The sequence below is a fragment of the Columba livia genome, chromosome 1 (assembly GCF_036013475.1).
Source record: "Columba livia isolate bColLiv1 breed racing homer chromosome 1, bColLiv1.pat.W.v2, whole genome shotgun sequence".
In the NCBI taxonomy this organism is placed as follows: domain Eukaryota; kingdom Metazoa; phylum Chordata; class Aves; order Columbiformes; family Columbidae; genus Columba; species Columba livia.
In genome coordinates, this window is record NC_088602.1 from 32,339,980 (window position 1) to 32,345,979 (window position 6,000).

Genomic DNA, 6,000 nt, shown 5'->3' on the forward strand with positions numbered 1-6,000 from the left:
TAGTTTCCCTGTGTGGTGATGGTTACATTTCCCATGCAGTCATGGGCTGTCAGGTCAAATGTGTCACACTCTGGGCTCTCAGTTCCTCAGTGACGTACATGATTTCTTTGCAGCATAGGTGCAATGTAGCTCTTCTCCAGACCTGATGATGTCCTCCAGGAACAGGCTTCTTGCAGAAACCACACGTACACTGTCCAGCCACAAGGTCAGAATGATCCTTTCCAGCCATAGATCTGTGAAGTCGTTATGCTAACACTGCATTGCTCTGAGGTCCACGATCTGACTACATGTGAGCCAGCACAAGCATCAGAAGCCATTCTACCACAACAGTCTCAGCACTTTACCAGGTTAAGTCACTGGCTCAGACCACGGTGGGTCAACTGCCCATCTTGGAGCTAAGTTAACCCTACCAATTGCAGGCATCTGCAAGGCTGATATAGTGTCTGACACTAAAAACAAACAAACAAAATTTTTCATCTCCTGATTGTGCCAAGCCAACACAACAGCCAGTTCTAGAGAGAGGTCTAAACCATCACAGCTAAATTAGGAGCTGCACTGCAGAAGAAAGTTGACAGTTGGACAAAATCTAACTGAGATACAAGGAGTGGTGGAGTTCATCAGGTGCTGAAAATGAGAAGAAATGGAGAGACACTGATGAGGAGGATTATGGCCAAGTGCCCAAATGCAAATGTGACAGGAAAAAGACAGTCCTAGGCTACAGGTTAAGAGGTTTTTCTGGAGTAACCTTTAGTTTTGGCGATAATGCCCTGGCAGAAAGCTGACACAGCTTGGCTTCAGACCTGTCAGGCTGGGTAGCAGCCAAGAACAGCATTTATTCATTACATATAAAGTGAGCAAATTATCCAGGGAAGACAGTCAATAAACATGGAGCCTCATGGCACCATTTTCACAGGGTGACCTTTCAAAGTATAATTGCATATTAAAGGACTCGATGGTAATCATCTCTGATCAGAGAAGCGCTAACCAAGATGGCTTCAGAACATATTTGTTGTCAAGCAGGAGTGCATTGGAAAATGGCTGTGCAATTAAAGGCTGCTTTTGGCTAGCTCTCACATGAGGCCATGATCAGGAGAGGTCCTCCTGACTCCTCAGCTACACAAATATTTGGTCTCAGGTCCTCTAGGGAAAGGCAGAAATAACGGTGGTAATGCTGAGAAGCCTAAAATGCCTATGGCTTACTGTTCTTTTCTCATCCAGTGGTGACAACTGCATTCAAATCACTTTGTCTGGGGAAGATTTTGGTTGTGGTCATGGTGACGCATGATCCTTGGAACAGTCCTTAGTCCCTCAGACCACACACTTCTGGCTGCAGCTCCAGCTCAAACACCTTCATGGAGTATGAGGCCACCACCCCCCAAGCAGAAGACCTGGCTGTCCACTCATCACCCTACTCTAGAGCAGTCCCCTTCCCTGGCAAGCAGCCTTGCCTCCAGACCAAACACCCCACAAAACTGTCCTTATTCCTTCATAGGCAGCAATCCCATTCCCTTGCAGTGCTTAAAGTCCCTCACTTCAGTTCTCCTAAAAAGAACCCAAAACATCTCTATGTTATCTCAATATAATTGCGAAAGACTTCATTTCCCCAGAGGACTAGGGAATCCTGGCTATCTCTTCAGCCTCATGTTAGATGCCACTTGTCATAACAGTGTCCTTTCCCAGGATAGACACATTTAACCCTGAGGCAAACTAGTGCAAGGCATTGCAATGTGCGCAGCAGGCAGAAAACAAACAAGAAACTGTGAGACAGGCTTCCGGTTCCAGTTATGATAGAAAGAGGCATCAAGGAGGACAATGAGGAGTGAGTGGAGCTGGGTGGCAAGGTGGGCATCCCTGAAGCTCAGCAAAGGACTATGGAGAAGAGGGTTTTCTGGAACATGATTAGTTTATGATTTAATTACAGTTCAGGTCACTTAATGCAAATGCTTAGCTGAACTCTGAAATGCTGAGGCGTGTCCATCTGTGAGCATCAATGACAGCATCTTCAAAAGTCCATTTTTTCTTTTGAAATTCAAGCAGCATCACTCTGCTAATGTCTCAAGAAAATCCTTCAAGAAATTGAAACTCCTTTTTGGATGAGCAGTACAAGGCTGTGCCACTTGAGATCCTTATGATGGCAAAGCTCGTAGAGCTTCATTTAAGGGCAAATACATAGTAATTTTTTCCTAGGACTTCAGTCAGGAGATCTCTGTGTATGCTTAAGCATTCTACTGGACAGGGAAGGACTATGTAAAGACTCAAAGATAAGCATGAGTAACCTGCCTGAACTCAGGTGAGCCACGCCAGTTTGGAATTTAAGTAAAGAAGGTGGCATAAGAATAGGTAAGAAATTTACTGTACAAATGTTAAGCAGTGTTTCCTTCCATATGTTTTTTGATATATATTCTATTTGCTACCATTCATATTCCATTGTCCCTCCCAAATATTTGCCATGGACTTAATATATTACAGTGTATGAAGTGCTCAGACAGAATTTCTTAATCTGGACCAATGTATATAATTTTCTAAAAATGCTTATGATGATGTATTACATGAAAGAGCTGGAATAAACCTTTCTATTGGTATCTGTAAAACATTTCACAATGTCTGCCATGAAAAATGCCATTAAATCCTACTTGGCATTCTCAGCTTGTATCACCCGCTTGCATTGGAGGGCTACTTTTATGACAAGGGTAGTGCATCATGAAAGGGTAGAAATGAAATATTAGGAATAAAAGAAAATTTGCCAAAGTGCACTGCCTGCTAAAACTTGCCTTACAGTTTGTTATTGCCTACCTTTAATCTTCTACAGTCACAACCAGTCTAAAAAGAAAAGTGTCACCATCACTAAAGGCAAAACACAAGCTCCAGTACTCCCAGGTTGGGTTGTCCTCAGTTGCCCTTGTGCATCATCACCTGCATTTGGTGGTGGGAGGCTGAAAATACATGTGGGAATCAGAGCTTTGCTCCTGTGTCTAGCTCAAAGCTGGTCATGTGGAGAAATAAAGAATGAGGTTCTTGGCATTTTCAAATCTTTCTGCCATTTCACTAGATGGAAAAAACATGAGGCTGCTCCTCATTTCTTGCTGGTTTCGGGGTTTGATTTTTTGTTTGCTTGTTTGTTTTCTGGACAATTAACAGGGAATATACTTTAGCACTGCTCCATAAATTGTCCAGGACATTCACAGATTGTTTCGTTAATTTCAGGTTGGTTATTGGCAAGACCAGAATTGGATCTCTAACCCTATTCCCTGTCAATTCCTTTGAACATCAATCTTTTTCTTTGCTTTCTTATTGCCAAAACCTGTTTCAGGTGCTCATGAAGCTGGATAGAAATTGCCTTGAAAAGAGCTGAGTGATCAAAACTGACCAGATGTGCAAGATGAATATTCATGTTTTATTGGAGCAACCTCCACTCTCTTCTCAGACCAGGGTACCCTCAGCTGACCTGTTGTCTCTCATACAAATTACTGCCTCATTACCACCCATTCCTCTGGAACAGTCCCTGCAAGGAACATTGAGCTCATGTAAAATAATTCAGCAAAACAGTGAAAAAAAAACTGTATCTGATCCAGAGCAGAGGCACCTGCAAATGAAAGTGAATTTGGAGAGACTACAAGAACCAGATTCTCCCCTTGGACATGAAGCATGGATGTTGTACCTTCTGACTTTAGACATCTGGAAGATGAGTACCTGTGTCTGCACAAGTCACCAGTAGTTTCCTTTGTGGAGAGTGCATGTAGGACACTTTGAGGATGTGACCCATTTCAGCCATTTAGACACTTGCTTTGGGAAGAAAGGAATAAAATTGTTACATTGCTCACATCAACCTCTGCTCTTTGTTGGGGGCTCAATCTCCAGCAAAACCAGAGTGAAACCTACCCCAAATGCTGAAAATTAGAAGTGAAAGGTGCTTTGTGTTTGCACTCCTTCTGTATGCTAAAATTCCCCAGGGAGATAATGCATTTACTAGCTGGCAACAACAAAAGAGTACCAAAGGAGCATCCTGGACTGTGTGTTTGCATTGGTTTCAGTTCAGCAGCAAACAGATAATTTAACTTCTGTTGTCCTCACTTTCTCTGGCCTGCCACCACAATCCTAGACTGTGTTTCAAGGAGATCTAAAGAGGAGGACTCCACCTCTTTGAAGATTAACAGCTTTCTTCATAGCAGACAAAAAAAAGATCTGATGATGGAGGAAGGAGACCCAAGAGATGATTTTCCTCTGCTTCCCCATGAACAAATACACTGGTGCTTGCAGAGAGAGCAGTTTCCACCTTGCAGAGAAAGCAGTCGTGCCTTAAAACCCAAGGCAGGGGGGGCAGAGTGCTTTCTGTGGACCGGAATGATATTTGGGGGAGGCAGTGTAGTACTTCCTTTAATATAGCCGAATTTCATGCACAGCAAGAACTGGGACTAAAAATAGACCAGGATGCTAATGAGGGCCCGGCACACACCGTCTGTATGACGAGACGATGATTCTTTTTGAAAATGCAATAATTTAAGGGGTTGTTTAATTTTGTTGCTTTCTGCTGCAAAGTGTTCAGAAACACGAGGCTGTTTGTGTCTTCAATTTTTCTCCTTAATCTTAGGAAAATGAAATGTTAATGGACAAAAGGGAAAGTGAATAGAAGCAAGAGTTGCTTTATTTTTCCTGAGGCTGCTTGTGTGTGATCAGCAAACAAAGTGGGTCAGGGAGGGCTTTCATAACATTTCAGGTGAATTTCCACACAGGCCAAGATGGGAGACCAGGATATTCCTTATGCAGAACAATTTTAATTTTCCCCAACTTGTGCGTGCTGGGGACTGAAGCTTCCACACATTTTTTTTTTATTCCAACCCAAAGGTTAGATATGTAGCTTGTGCAAGAGATGGACTGCGAGCTCCAGCTGGACCTTTCTGCAAGCCTGGGACATTTCTGCAAGCCTGGGACATTTCTGCAGCCTCATGGCCCTTTCCCAGACTCTACACTGTCCCCTAGGAGCACATACATGATGCAGCATGATGTCCTCTGTTACAGGCACCACTGGGAGCTCCCTGTCCTCAGCTTGGTCACCTTGTCTCCTGAAACCCACCCGGCAGCTCCAAGTCAGCCCAGGACACTCACTTTCATGGGATACCTGAATCTCTGGCTGCCCGTATAGCTCATACACAGACTTTCCCTGGGGATAAGACATCCCACCACCCTGGGAGAGAGCAGGGTCAGAAGGAAAGGCTTGCTCACGTCTGTGAGCAGCATGGACACAGCAGAACTGAAATCCAGGCTCAGATGCAGCTGCTGGTGTGAGGCTGAGCTGCCCCCAGCTCTGGTGCACCCAGGCAAAATTGCCTAATGGTTCAGGCATGATGAGGATGTTGCATGGCATATGGCTGTGTAAATCACATCTCCAAAGGAAAACAGGTTGAAAAAACGAGCAGGAAGCTAGAAACGTTTATGAAACATATCTTTTTTGTCCTGTCCAAGACAGCCTGTTGGTTAGTAGCCTACATCAGTGGACCATAAAGCATGCAGCAGATCAGAAGCTGTTTTCTGGCACATGCACACTTGTGTCCTAAAAATACTACTCCAGGAGAGAACAAAACAAGTATTGTCTCTTAATGTTCCCATTAGAGATGGTAATTAATGCATCATGACATGACTAAATTGTAAGAAGAAATTGCTGCAATGAGAAGTCACCAAAAGTGGAATTCAGGTTAGTGTTCATTTCGAGATCAATTCTTCTTTACTTGAAGAGCAAGGGACCAGTTATTCCGCATTATGAAGGATTTATTAGTCTGCTTTCCTGAATTTCGGGTCATAATGGAGCTTTGTTATTTTTAATAGATTAATGTACTCCTTCCCTAGTGTTTTGTCAAATAATAAAATTTACAAGGCAATAAAAGGAAAAAGGAAAAACACACATAAAAGAACCAGCCCCTGTGTCATAAGTCTTGGGTAAGGTGAATGTGTGTGCGCCTTTGTGTGTGCGTGTGTATAGGAGAGAGGTTGTTTATTGCATCGTCC